This window comes from Bos grunniens, chromosome 10 (assembly GCF_055505025.1).
Source record: "Bos grunniens cultivar Pamir isolate PY7600 chromosome 10, Bosgru_T2T1.0, whole genome shotgun sequence".
Classification (NCBI taxonomy): Eukaryota; Metazoa; Chordata; class Mammalia; order Artiodactyla; family Bovidae; genus Bos; species Bos grunniens.
In genome coordinates, this window is record NC_141174.1 from 24,788,296 (window position 1) to 24,804,056 (window position 15,761).

The window sequence follows — 15,761 nt, forward strand, 5'->3', positions numbered from 1 at the left end:
GGATTTTGCTTTAATGCATGCTTCTGTTTTCTTACAGTTCTTTATCTGAGGGTCTGAATTCATATCCAGGACTCTATTAACTGGCAAAATTTGGCTCCAAGATAATTATACCCCTTCATGACTGTTACCTGTTATGAATTTCCTGAAAGAGGAAAGTGACTTAGCAGCAGCAGCAGCAGCAGCATTGAAAGGTAGTCAGTCAGTTTTTGTTTATTAGTTTTTTTTCTGAACTGGTGATACTTTGAGTTTTAGGGGGTTAAAAGTATTTATGAAAGTGAAAGTCACTCAGTTGTGTCCAACTCTTTGTGACCCCATGAACTATACACTCCATGGAATTCTCCAGGCCTGAAAACTGGAGTGGGTAACCTTTCCCTTCTCCAGAGGATCTTCCCAACCCAGGGATTGAGCCCAGGTCTCCCACATTGCAAGTGGATTCTTTACCATCTGAGCTACAAGAAAAGCCCAACAGTACTTGAGTGGGTAGCCTATCCCTTCTTCAGCGAATCTTTCCAACCCAGGAATTGAACCAGGGTCTCCTTCATTGCAGGCAGATTCTTTACGAACTGATATATCAGGGAAGCCCAAGAGTGTTTATAGACTCCTAAATAGTTCACAGAATAAAGTAGAGGACATCACATTTTGGGACAATGACAAGGTTTCTCTTGGCAACACAGGGCTGTTCACAGTTAAGGAGTCTTAACAGAGACTTAGCCTCTTGGGAACTTTATAGCATAGATTGCTTGTAGATGCCAACTTTAGCAATTAAACTGAATAGATCAAAGTAATCAAAAGGTGTGGCAGGCTAGGTTGTCTTTAAAACAATGTTTCGGGCACTGCATTTTCAAATGGAGCTAGTGCCAGCCAGGTAGTCACTTTAGTCATGTCCGACTCTGTGCGACCCCATAGACGGAAGCCCACAAGGCTTCCCTGTCCCTGGGATTCTCCAGGCAAGAACACTGGAGTGGGTTGCCATTTCCTTCTTCAATGCATGAAAGTGAAAGTGAAAGTGAAGTCGCTCAGTCGTGTCCGACTCTTAGCGACCCCATGGACTGCAGCCTACCAGGCTCCTCTGCCCATGGGATTTTCCAGGCAAGAATACTGGAGTGGGTTGCCATTGCATTCTCAACCCCCAATGCTAGACCTGATTAAAGATCTTATAGATGAAGAAGAAATTTCCTTTCTTCAAGAAGCCCAGCAGTGGGGTCAAAAGATTTCCATTAAGTTAACAGTATGGATAGTTCAGGAATCCATAAAACATAGATTGGGAAAGAACTGGACAATAAAAAATATACTATCTGCTTACTATGTATCAGAGACATAGTTGCTACAGTTCCTTAGTATTTTTATTCCCTCATAAAAGACCCTCAGCTCAGTTGCTGAGTAGTGTCTGACTCATTGCAACCCCATGGACTGCAGCATGCCAGGCTTCCCTATCACCAACTCCCAGAGTTTACTCAAACTCATGTCCATTGAGTCAGTGATGCCATCCAACCATCTCATCCTCTGTCATCCCCTTCTCCTCCTGCCTTTAATCTTTTCTAGCATTGGGGTCTTTTCCAATTAGTCAGTTCTTCCCATCAGGTGACCAAAGTATTGGAGTTTCAGCTTTAGCATCAGTCCTTCCAATGAATACTCAGGGTTGATTTCCTTTAGAATGGACTAGTTGGATCTCCTTGCAGTCCAGGGGACTCTCGAGAGTCTTCTCCAACACCACAGTTCAAAAGCATCAATTCTTCAATGCTCAGCCCTCTTCATGGTCCAGCTCTCACATCCATACATGACCACAGGAAAAACCATAGGTTTAACTATGTGGACCTTTGTCAGCAACATGCTGTCTCTGCTTTTTAATACACTGTCTAGTTGTGTCATAGTTTTCTTCCAAGGAACAAGCGTCTTTTAATTTCATGGCTGCAGTCACCATCTGCCGTGATTTTGGAGCCCAAGAAAATAAAGTCTCCCACTATTTCCATAACTGTCTCCTAAAGTCAGTTGTAGAATTAAGAAAATACCAAAGATACAAGGATTCATGTCTGTTTTATTCCCACCTATTTGATTAAATGGAAATATATCTTGAATGCATGCTATTAAATACTTGAATGGATTTCAGTGAAATGGTGGAACTTCCTTCTCCAGTATGCTAAAGTTAACACAAATGTCAAAAATACTTTAAAGTTCTTTAAGGCAAGAAGATGAATTAACTAAATTCCCAGTAATATAAAATTTAAAGGTAGAGGAATGACAGTAGCCTTTAAAAAAAAAAAATGACAAGATGATATGAATTCAGCAGATGTTAAAATCCTTATTACTCCTAATGAAGACAAGAAGAATCTTTAGGATTGATAAACTGATGGTATTAAAAAACAGAAAATCCTAAAATAAATAGAAAGTAGAAAGATGAGTCTTTTTGTTTTCTGCTTTTTGGTTTTTTGTTTCATTCTTCTTTTATATTGCTCCTTTTTTTCCTGAAAGTCTTGAAAGAATTTCTCAAATCTAACACTATCTTTTAGCTTTAAGTTTTTGGTATTTCCTTACCTACTTTAAGTCTCAGATTATTTATACAATAGGGTAGTAAAATAACTAAGATGAAAAAAAAAAAGTTAATATAGGTTAGTTCACACACAAAATCAGGGGTCTGAAGTCAAAATTTTCAGTTCAAGTGTTATTTGTGTTTTGCAGTTTTACACATGCTATCTTTTGCTACTATTTTTTTCTAAATTTTTAAAAATTAGAGTAATAACTTTGCTTACAACAATAATCATTGAATTTTACAACATCATCCTTTTAATCAGTTTTAATCATCCTATTAATCAGTTTAATTCTAACAATCACATAAGGCTCCCCAAGTCTCTTGTCAAATTATATAAAAGTAAACCAAGGTTCAAAAAGGTTATTCATCAATTTAAAAATGATAATTTTAAAAGGAAAGGAGTTAGAGTGAATAATCTCTAAAGCCCTTTTCAGTCCTAATATTTTATAACTATACTCTGTGTCTCAAGCCCTTGCTTTGCTTTTGCCAGACAGTACTAAAAATCGTATGTCAGAGGGTATGCTATTTTTCTTACACTAGAAATGCTCATTTTGTGCTTAGAGTGAATATTTGGCAACTATTAAAACAGATCAAAAAGTTCAGTTCAGTTCAGTTCAGTTCAGTCAGTCAGTCATGTCCGACTCTTTGTGACCCCATGGACTGCAGCACGCCAGGCCTCCCTGCCCATCACCAACTCCCGGAGTTGACTCAAACTCATGTCCATTGAGTCAGGGATGCCATCCAACCATCTCATCCTGTCGTCCCCTTCTCCTCCCACCTTCAATCTTTCCCAGCATCAGGGTCTTCTCAAATGAGTCAGCTATTTGCATCAGGTGGCCAAAATATTGGAGTTTCAGCTTCAACATCAATCCTTCCAATGAACATCCAGGATTGATCTCCCTTAGAATGGACTGGTTGGATCTCCTTGCTGTCCAAGGCAATCTCAAGAGTCTTCTCCAACACCACAGTTCAAAAACATCAATTCTTTGGCACTCAGCTTTCTTTATAGTCCAACTCTCATATCCATACATGACTACTGGAAAAACCATAGCTTTGACTAGATGGACTTTTGTTGGCAAAGTAATGTCTCTGCTTTTTAATATGCTGTCTGGGTTGGTCATAACTTCCCTTCCAAGGAGTAAATGTCTTTTAATTTCATGGCTGCAATCACCATCTGCAGTGATTTTGGAGGCCCCAAAAATAAAGTCAGCCACTGTTTTCACTGTTTCCCCATCTATTTGCCAGGAAGTGATGCCATGCTCTTAGTTTTCTAAATGTTGAGCTTTAAGCAAACTTTTAACTCTCCTCTTTCACTTTCATCACCAAAACAGGAAAAACAAAAACAAAAAACAGGAGGCTGGGGGGACCAAAAACAAACACAAACCAACAAAATATTTGGCTCTTACTTCAATGGTCATATGTTTCAAAGGAACAAAGTCTAATTCTCTACAGTTAAACACCAATGAATTATAGGTAAGAATATGACAGTGTTGCAGTAGTAAAGCAAATATCACCTTATACTTTGAAGCATGACATACACTCTTGTTTTAACATATTAGTCATAAGATTATTTAAAACTCATCTCAGTGTTCAAGTGCCTTCACAGTTTGGGACAAAATCTTATGTTAATCAGAAGTTATATAACTCTAGCTAAAAATTTGAGAGAAACAACTCCGCATTCCTACACTTTTTTTCTTTTTACCAACTGCACAAAAGGGAAACAAATTGTTAGGTCCTCTTAATACCTTAAATACCTCTTAATTACCACAATAATTTAGGTAGAAATATTCTCTGTTTTTAAAATATTTTAGCTCCCTAGCTTTATATTAATTAAGAAATAATACTTGGGTTCTATGATTCCTTGTACCATCATGCAACACTTTGAACTCTGTAGAAACAAGTAAGACTAGCAAATCATAACCCTTGCCAAATATGAAATAAAGTCCCTGCCCTAGGAGAAAATGAATAACTTCTGCAATTTCTGTCACAGAGAAAAGTCAGAACACTTCCCCTTGCTGAAGTGGTACAGATTAGATGCAAAACTCCCATATGGGTCAACCTACTATTTTTGAGCTAACAAAACTAGTTCTCAGTACAAGGAAGTTTTGGACAATTCTCACCTTCAGGTGGAGACAGAAAAGTAGAGGTATTGTTTACATTCCTCTCAATAAGAGTAAAGGGTTGGAGAAATCCTTTTCATAGGTTTCTGTTTCCTAGTATACTAAAATTTAAATCTCACTGTGATCAAAAGAATCAAAGTATATCCAGTCCAGAGAAATGTACTTCCAGCAACCCTAAAAACTGTCACCCCTAGAACAAATAAGTTTCAACATTAGCCCACAGAATAAAGCAAGTTAAGAGGTCAAAAAATAATTTAGTCCAAATTATTTGGACAGGTTGGAAAACAGAAAAACAAGGGTACGGCCAAAGTAGAGACAGGAATAAAGCTAAGAATGTACCATAAGTGAAAACCCATTTCTGTACGTTTTTATAGATGTATATATTAGAAGACATATTTTAGTATAGCCAGCTACTGGTATACGCAGAAAATGCTTTTTCTAAAAAGTTATACTAGAAACTTACAATGATTACCTTTAAAGAAAGGACAAGAGATTGAAATTCAAATTTTTTTTCATTTTCAACATTTCTGTGATATACTGAATGTGTGTGTATATTAAACACAAATAATCAGAAAGTATTAAGCAGACCATGAAAAAAAGAAGCATTAGACAACCAAAACAAAAGATTAAGGCTCAAGCATATGGAAAATACAGAGGATTACAAGTACTGAATACAAAGCGGGAGAACGGATATTTTTGTAGGAAATGGAGAGTAGGGGAAGCAAAAAGGGTAAAATACTTTTTACTATATCAAAATGTTGCAAGTGTGATCAAAGCAAGTCACTCTAAGAAAAAGACTACTACGTACTTCTAATTCCTCTCTGCCTTTTCCTTCAAATATTGGCTTGCTTTAAGATTTAAGAAAGCCATATACACAGAAACTGAAGTTCCACTTAAATAAGAGAATGACTACACTAGTGGTGCTCAGGACCAATTTTCCTTTCAAGTTTTAGTCATTCTCAGTAAACTTAGAAAAGTAAATGACGATGTATTGAGTTTTTCTATAAAGCTAACTTTATTAAATTTAGAGAAGTTTTTTATTCAGTGACTTTTTCCTTTTTTAGACGTTCAAAAATCCTTTTACAATGCAATGGTGATAGCTGGTGATGGCTTTTTATCATGCTCTTAGCAAAATAAAAAGTTAGCACTTCTTTGTTCATCCTCCGAACTTTTCAATACATTTTACTGCTGCTAAGTCACTTCAGTCATGTCCGACTCTGTGCGACCCCAGAGACGGCAGCCTACCAGGCTCCCCCATCCCTGGGATTCTCCAGGCAAGAACACTGGAGTGGGTTGCCATTTCCTTTTCCAGTGCATGAAAGTGAAAAGTGAAAGTGAAGTTGCTCAGTCGTGTCTGACTCTTAGCGACCCCATGGACTGCAGCCTACCAGGCTCCTCCATCCATGGGATTTTCCAGGCAAGAGTACTGGAGTGGGGTGCCATTGCCTTCTCCTATATTTTACTAGTACATGAAATTCAGAAATTTACAAACCACTAAAGTAAATGCTAAGGACACTTATGTTTTGAGTCCAATGAAAGGTTTAAATCTCCCTGTATTTCAATAATGAACTACAATTATGCAGTGATTGCTACCTATTTCCCCAGAGGTACAAAAAGGAATAGGAACTTGAGAAATCACTAGGAAATTATTAAGAATACATGTTCACAACCTCTAAATGCTTCAAATGGTAAATGTTAGTTGCTCAGTTATGTCCAACTCTGCAACCCCAAGGAGTTAAGCCCTCCAGATTCCTCTGCCCATGGAATTCTCTGGGCAAGAATACTGGAATGGGTTGCCATTCCCTTCTCCAGGGAATCTTCTCACCCCAGGAACTGAACCTGAGTCTCCTGCATTGCAGGCTGATTCTTTACCATCTGAGCCACCAGGGAAGCTTCAAATGGAACATGAACTTACTTTATTCATCAAATACTTACTATGCACTTATGTTGATAGTAATATAGAACATTAATAAAAAAACTTGCTAATAGCAGAACCAAGGTTCTGTTAATGGATAAGAAAAACCAGACTGGAAATTACTAGCATTTGTGATTATAAAGAGACATACAAATGTCCAGTCAAAAAAAAAAAAAAAAAGCAAGCAGTCAAGCAGAATCACCAAAATGAGCTGGCCAAAGAGGTGGTAATGAACCAGTGTGTGTGAGCTCAGTTGCTCAGTCATGTCTGACTCTTTGCAACCCTATGGACTACAGCCTGCCAGACTCCTCTGTCCATGGGGTTTTTCCAGGCAAGAATACTGAAGTGGGTTGCCATTTCCTCCACCAGGGGATTTTCCCAACCCAGGAATCGAATCCACATCTCCTGCATTGGCAGGCAGATTACCACTGAGCTATGTGGGAAGCCCTGTGATGAATCAGACATGATACCTATTACTGGAATCAAAGTATTAAAAAAAAAGGTTTAGTCAGAAGACATAAACAAAAATATTAAAACTGGGAGGTAAAATAAGAATATAACAATTTTCACTGGGCTAAAGTCAAGGTATCAGCAGCATTCTATCCCGGGGGCTACAGGGGAGATTCCTTGCATTTTCCAGCTTCCAGCTCAGGCCTCCTTCCATTTTCAGAGCCAACAACGATGGATTGTGTCCTTCTCATACTGCCATCCAACCTGTTTGCTTTCCTTTTAAAACAACTGAGAAGAGTACCCTCTTTCAAGGACTCAAGTAATTAGATTGTATCAACCCAATAATCCAGGATAATCTCCCCATCTTATGGTCTGTAATCTTCATTTGCAAAATCCCTTTTACTATGTGAGATAACATATTCTTAGATTTTAGGGATAGGATGTTTATAGCTTTTAGTGACGAGAAGGCAATGGCAACCCACTCCAATACTCTTGCCTGGAAAATCCCATGGACGGAGGAGCCTTACTAGAAGGCTGTAGTCCATGGGGTCTCGAAGAGTCGGACACGACTGAGCGACTTCACTTTCACTTTTCACTTTCATGCATTGGAGAAGGAAATGGCAACCCATTTCAGAGTTCTTGCCTGGAGAATCCCAGGGACGGCAGAGCCTGGTGGGCTGCCATCTACGGGGTCGCACAGAGTCAGACACGACTGAAGGCACTTAGCAGCAGCAGCAGCAGCAACAGCTTTTAGTGGGGAGGTCGATCTTGGACTCTTAAGCCAGTGTGTGATAATTTGTTACAGCAGCAACTGGAAACATAATATATATTCTATAAGTAACTTCAGCTTTATAAATTAAGATATTTCAACTTAGCCTATTTTTAGAAATAATACTCACACAAACATATATAAAGCAAAATGCTACACTAAGAATAAGATAACCTAAATTCTAGCCACAGTCTGACAGTTAAATATTTGTGTGACCTTGGGTAAACTATTTCTTCACCATTGGGTCAACTATTTCCTCATCAGTAACATGAAACTCGTGAGCAATTGTTTGTTATGAAATAAAACCACAATTATAGTCAATACTATCCTAAACTCCAGAAAGCTGAATATTAAACAGAATATACAAATAGCTATTAATTTAAGATTATATTAATGAGAATAACATTACATAATTAATATAACAATGAATTCTATACTAAATGATATGAGAAATTAAAAGAATGACTTAAAATATGTAACAAAGCCCTTAACAGAAGAATCAAATTTCAGGGCTGAGCAAACATTTAAAGATTGTTTTGAAAGGAAATGATAACAAAATATATATAGATCTGATGAATATCATTATCTAAGACACAGACAGTAGAATCAGATTATTTTTTTCACCCTGACACCTTCTCTTTCATTATTCAAAGTATAGAATTTCACAGAAAAAAATTGTTTTTGATCATCAAGACTGGATGTTGTCTTGTTTGTGTATTATTCAGTACTTTTGGTACAACAGATCAATTATAACACAGTATTTATGTCATTTCTTAAAATAAATTCTGAGTGGGAGTAAATGTTATTATGATGCTGTAGCTCCTCAGGAATCTATAAACCTTCAGTTTTATACAGTGACACTTGCTAGCACACAGCTGTAAAGACTACCAAACTCTTCTACTGGAAACCTACCCCACATTAGTTTGTGAGATGTCCTTTAAGAGGGGGGAAAAGCCATTTTTTTCAGGTTTTTAAAGAGAAACACTTCATTGTGAGGTTTTTTGGGTTTTTTAAGTAATTTTTCAAAAAAATTATTAAACTATTCCTAAAATAATGATTAGATAAGACTGTTAAATGTCTCCAGTGGATACTAACTGGGCTTCCCTGGTGGCTCAGACGATAAAGAATCTGCTTACAATGTGGGAGACAGGGGTTCAGTGCCTGGGCCAGGAAGGTTCCCTGGAGAATGGCTACCTATTCTGTTATTCTTGCCTGGAGAAGTCCATGGACAGAGGAGCCTAGTGGGCTACAGTTCATGTGGTTGCAAAGAGTTGGATGTGACTGAGCAACTAACACTTTCAGGAACTATTTTCAAACCAAAATGAGAATGAAGGGCAAGAGGATTATCACAATTTGCAATTTCACAACTATTAGATATATTAATAACTCACATAACTGGAAAATAACCTCAGTTTTGTTTGGTTTTTAAATTTATTTTATTATTTTTTGGTTGCAATGCATGGCATGTGGGATTTTAGTTCCCCAACCAGGGATCCAACTCATGCCCCCTGAATTAGAAGCACAGAGTCCTAACCACTGGACCACCAGAGAAGTCCCAATAATTCAGTTTTAAGAGATTATTTTACACATAATTCTTAGGTAGAATACACTTTTAAAAGTCAAGATGGCTTTTGATGATAGCCGTGTTTAAACACACTTAAATCACAGAATCCAGTGGATTCAAAAGGGAACATACAGATAATCAGAACGTGAAACCTTACTTTTCTTGCAATTTAACACTTTGGTTTTACTTGTGAGATGGGGACTTCCCTGATGGTTCAATGGTTAAGAATCTGCCTTGCGATGCAAAGGACATGGATTTGATCCCTGGTCAAGGAACTAAGATCCCACATGTCACAAAGCAACTCAGCCTGTGTGCTACAACTACTGAGCCCTTGCACAGCAAGTAGAGAATCCATGTGCCATAATGAAAGATCCCCCATGACACAAGAAGATCCCACATGCCACAGTTCAGACAGACCCAACACAGCCACATAATAAATAAATTAAAAAAAACAAATGTAGGCTTTGAAAACTTCAAAACTATGCCTTCAGTATGTTCCATCTTATGATTTAATGTAAAAAATGTGTCTTCTCTCCCTGAGAAATCATAATTCTGCCAATACACCTAAAAACAAATTTCTAAAGATATGACATACTTTATGTAAGCAGTCATTTTATTTACAGGTGTCAAATATCTCAATCATTGTTCACTTAAATCAAGTGATGACTTGTATTTTAAATGGTAATTTTAAGTTGCTTTTGCATTAAAAAAAAAATTGGGGGGCTTCCCTGGTGGCTCAGAGGGTAAAGTGTCTGCCTGCAATGTGAGAGACCTCGGTTTGATCCTTGGTTCAGGAAGATCTCCTGGAGAAGGAAATGGCAACCCACTCCAGTTATCTTGCCTGGAAAATTCCACGGACAAAGGAGCCTGGTAGGCTACTGTCTATGGGATCACAAAGAGTCGCACACGACTAAACAACTTCACTTCTCAAGAATCAGGCAGCTTGCCACTACTTGCTGCAAGGTCATCTGACAGTACTTTCCATCTAATCATCTGACAAACCTTTCACCTAATCAGGGTAAAACAGGCTTGGCCATCCACATTCACAGAGCACTCTCCATTGATATCTTTGCTCAGCAAACAGTAGTGTCTGTACACTAGGGAGTGTCTCTACACAGCTCTAAATGTGCAGGGAAATGTGTTATCTTGAAGCTGGAAATCCAGGCACTATGGCAAAATCAGTATATTCCTCTTGTGAAAGCTGGATAGCTGCAGCCTCAAATCAGCCAGGAAAACACACTGGGTCATGTTTCTGTTCACTGTGACAACAGCTTTGCATTAAAACATCATTTTACCATTATATTTTCAAGCTTGGGAAAACATTTTACTATCTCAGTATTCATCAAACACTATCAGTTTGGTTTTTTAATTAAGATATGTAGGAACTTCCACGGCAGTCCAGTGGTTAAGACTCCGTGCTTCCAACACTGGTGGCATGAGTTAGATCCATCCCTGGTTGGGGAACTAAGATCCCACTTGCCTTTTGGCATGGCCAAAAAAAACACACAAGCAGGTGTACAGAAGCCTTTGTATAGTCTGGCACCCAATGATACTATGACAGGTGCCATGAAGGAACCCCAATTTATAATGAGAGAAACCTATATGCAGGTCAGGAAGCAACAGTTCGAACTGGACATGGAACAACAGACTGTTCCAAATAGGAAAAGGAGTACGTCAAGGCTGTATGTTGTCATCCTGCTTATTTAACTTCTATGCAGAGTACATTATGAGAAACGCTGGGCTGGAAGAAGCACAAGCTGGAATCAAGATTGCCGGGAAAAATCTCAATAACCTCAGATATGCAGATGACACCACCCTTATGGCAGAAAGTGACGAGGAACTAAAAAGCCTCTTGATGAAAGTGAAAGTGGACAGTGAAAAAGCTGGCTTAAAGCTCAACATTCAGAAAACGAAGATCATGGCATCTGGTCCCATCACTTCATGGGAAATGGATTGGGAAACAGTGGAAACAGTGTCAGACTTTATTTTTTGGGGCTCCAAAATCACTGCAGATGGTGATGCAGCCATGAAATTGAAGGACACTTACTCCTTGGAAGGAAAGCTATGACCAATCTAGATAGCATATTGAAAACCAGAGACATTACTTTGCCAACAAAGGTCCGTCTAGTCAACGCTATGGTTTTTCCAGTGGTCATGTATGGATGTGAGAGTTGGACTGTGAAGAAAGCTGAGCACCAAAGAATTGATGCTTTTGAACTGTGGTGTTGGAGAAGACTGTTGAGAGTCCCTTGGACTGCAAGGAGATCCAACCAGTCCATCCTAAAGGACACCAGCCCTGGGATTTCTTTGGAAGGAATGATGCTAAAGCTGAAACTCCAATACTTTGGCCACCTCATGCGAAGAGTTGACTCATTGGAAAAGACTCTGATGCTGGGAGGGATTGGGGGCAGGAGGAGAAGGGGACGACAGAGGATGAGATGGCTGGATGGCATCACTGACTTGATGGACATGAGTGTGGGTGAACCCCGGGAGTTGGTGATGGACAGGGAGGCCTGGCGTGCTGCAATTCATGGGGTCACAAAGAGTCCGACACGACTGAGCGACTGAACTGAACTGAAAACATATGTTAATGGAATCTGACATATCTAACAGTACAACAGTGCTTCTGTTTTCTTCAATGAAGTCAATGTTAAATGTTCAATATATTTAATATAAATCTATATAAACAGACTTTTAAAATTAGTTTTTAAATGCAGGCTTCTAAAATTTTGGAACCAAAAGTTTGACATTTACTAATATCTCAAAATTTTCTATTGATTTGAATAAAAACTCGTTTCATTCCATATTCTCTGTGTATGTGTGTGTGTGCATGCACGAGAGCTCAGTCATGTCCAACTCTGTGACCTCCTTGATTATAACCCACTAGGCTCCTCTATCCATGGGATTTTCCAGGCAACAAAACTGGAGTGGGTTGCTATTTCCTTCTCCAAGGGGTCTTCCTGACCCAGGGATTGAACCCAAGTCACTTGCATCTCCTGCATTGGCAGACAGTACCACTAGTGCCACCCTGGGAAGTGCATCTCATTTTCTAGATCACTAGATATACCTACAAAGGCATATTTAGTGGGATTACCTAAATATTCCTGGTTATGTTCTTCCATTTCCATTCCTGTAGTTTTTTTGCAATCCCTTCATATGAAAAATTCTGCCTTTGAAAATATTCTGCCTTGAACTTTCTATCAAAATGGTATAGTAAGTGGGACTTCCCTGGCACACCTGTGATTAAGACTCTGTGCTTCCAATACAAGGGGCAGGGGTTTGATCTCTAGTTGGGGAACTAAGATTCCACATGCCTCGCAGCACGACCCTCCCCGCCTCCCTGGCAAAAAAAAAAAAAAAGGTTTAGTGAATTTAGACTCACTGCATCAGCTCCAAACACACAGTAGTGACAGAGAAAAGAGAAAAGAAAATTGGAAAGGGAAAAAACAAAACAGATATTCAGCTAGGCTTAAAAGAAAAAAAAAAAACTCGAAAAATAGACAAAAGATTTAAAAGACCTGAAAAGATATTTCACCAAATAGTGTGTAGGAATGGCAAATGAGCACATTTTTAAAGATGTTCAACATCATTAGTCAACAGAGAAATGCAAACCACAATGAGATACCACTACATACCTAGAAGACTGACTAAGATGAAAAATATCGACAAGAACAAATACTGATGAGGATGCAGAGAAACTGGAACTCTCATACGTTGCTGGGAGGACAAAAATGGCACAGCCACATAGAAAACAGTTCGGCAGTTTCTTAGAAAGTTAAACATACACTTACCATAGGTCCCATCATCCCACTCCCAGGTATTTACCCTAGAGAAACAAAAACGTATGTTCACAAAAAACCTGTACATGTATTTTTAGAGTTGATCTGTTAAAACAAAACACCCAAATGTTCTTCAACTGGTGAATGGATAAACAAACTACGGCACATCAGTACAATGAGATACAACTCGGTATTAAAGAGGAATGAACTACTGATAAATGCAACAACTTAGAAGAATCTCAAAAGCCATTCTGCAGAATGAAACTAGTCTAGAAAAGATTAAACACCATGCAATTCCTTTGAAATACCATTCCTGAAAAGATAAAAACTACAGTGACTAAGAACAGATCAGAGGTTGCCAAAAGTTATAGGTGGGAAGAAGGTGTGACCAAAATGAGACAACACAAGGGAGGTTTTTGGTATGATGAGATTGTTCTGTATGCTGACTATGGTCATGGCTATGTGAATTTATATATGAATTAAATTTCATAGAACAGTGCCCAAAAAGTTTTACTCAACATTCATTTAAAAATAATTTATATAAAAATTACATAAGAATTTTACTTTACATATTGTATATTTGTATTTTATATTTACATTTACATACATATGTGTGTGTATACACACATAGGTGACCCTTGAACAACACAGAGTTAGGGGTGCCAACCCTCTGCACTGTTGAAATCCATGTTTAACACATGGTTGGCCCTGTGTATTCACAATTCCACATCCACAAATTCAACCAACCTCAGACCATGTAGTACTACACTATTTACTATTGAATAAAACTCTGCGTATTAAGTGGACTCACACTGTTCAAACCTGTACTGTTCAAGGGCCTAATCTCTATATATTCCCCCCACTCCTATCCTGGGATCTGGAATAAAATAAAAACGTAAAGTGAGCTGAGCTAAAGCTACAGACCTATTGAGTTCCTTTGTATAGAAGAAAGCAGTGGCAGATAATCAGTCAGTTCCTATCGGGTAATGGGAACTAAAGTTCTCTAGCTCTAGCAAAGACCACACCTAGACTCACTGCTTGAACGTATGCCTTGAACTTATGCCTCAAACTACTACCACACCACCACAACCCTAGCTTCTGAGAAGAAGGCTGGGAGGAAAAAATAAAACTATTATTAAACCACCACTGGAACTAAGACTTTAAAGAAACTGCAGAGTAGGAGCCTAAAAATCTGTAAAGATATTTCCTCCAGTTGTTAACTTACTCCTGAACTTCACATACACAAAACAAAACTAACTTCAAGAATGCCAGCAGAAATGGCAGGTGGGAAACTAAAGATCTGAGCAAAGGTTTCAGTAATCATATAATGTTGGTAAGACTGCAATTTAAGTTTTAAAAGACCTTGATAAGAACCCACAGGCTTTAAGCTGAGACCTCAAAATGGCCTGGATTTAGGACTACATGGAACAAGAGCAAAAGTGAAATAGACTAGCCCTAACAAAGTCTAAAACTAATCCTCAAAAACATCATGAAAGATAAGTCACAGAACAGGCATAAAAGTATTTGACATTGCAGTGTCACTCCTGTTTTCTTAAGTAGAAAACTTCAAATACTTAAGACCCTACTGTATACAGTTTAAAACAGTAATTCAAGTTAAGCCAGTTTATGTGTCATAATATCTAAGTATTCACATAGCTATTGCTCTGATCATTCTACTAACAAGCTACTTTACCTTCTATCCTCTTTTCTGCTTCCTATGACATGAGCTGGTAACTTTGATTCAATTTAACATAAATTAAGTCAACCTCATGAAACTTCATTAGTTTAGCTTCCTTGCTAACCCATTCATTTTCCTAATTTCCATCAGATTATATAAAATCACCTCAGACACAAGAAGATAAACAGATAACAGGCCAGTCTATTTACTTAGCATTCTTGAAACAGGTACCCTCTCTTAAGTCCAAATGACTATGGCTGGAAAGATTGGTATTAAGAGATAGAAAATGCACACCTGCCTCAGTATACCATTTTGGCAGAGGATATAACAGTACATAGGCTGTTTCTTTTAGAAAGATATGGGGGGAAAGGCACTTAACAACATCTCGAGGTTTAATGACCACCCAACACTCAAACATATTTGTGCTTCACGACGTCTCTCTAAACTATTCAATATGTATTGACCACCAACTCAGTTCAGTTGTTCAGTCGTGTCCAACTCTTTGCGACTCCATGGACTGCAGCACGCCAGGCCTCCCTGTCCACACCAACTCCTGGAGTTTACTCAAACTTATGTCCATTGAGTCGGTGATGCCATCCAACCATCTCATCCTCTGTCGTCCCCTTCTCCTCCGCCTTCAATCTTTCCCAGCATCAGGGTCTTTTCCATTGAGTCAGTTCTTTGCATCAGATGGCCAAAGTATTAGAGTTTTCAGTTTCAGCATCAGTCTTTCCAATGACTATTCAGGACTGATTTTGTTTAGGATGGACTGGTTTAATCCCCTTGCTGCCCAAGGGACTCTCAAGAGTCTTCTCCAACACCACAGTTCAAAAGCATCAATTCTTCGGGGCTCAGCCTTCTTTACAGTCCAACTCTCACATCCATACATGACTACTGGAAAAACCATAGCCTCGACTAGATGGACCTTTGTTGCCAAAGTAATGTCTCTGCTTTTTAAT

At 38.5% G+C, this 15,761-nt stretch overlaps 1 protein-coding gene across 21 annotated transcripts in view; it reads right to left on the reverse strand.

Annotated features, from left to right (window-relative positions):
- GPHN (gephyrin) overlaps window positions 1–15,761 on the reverse strand; it is a 535,403-nt gene that overhangs the window by 471,431 nt on the left and 48,211 nt on the right. For 5 of the 21 annotated variants that reach the window (XM_086320199.1, XM_086320198.1, XM_086320196.1 and 2 more), the window contains exon 2: window positions 13,137–13,171. The exons of the other annotated variants lie outside the window; for them this stretch is intronic. The gene's annotated coding sequence lies outside the window, so the exon portion shown is untranslated. The remainder of the gene's footprint in view (window positions 1–13,136; window positions 13,172–15,761) is intronic. 21 annotated transcript variants of the gene reach the window in all.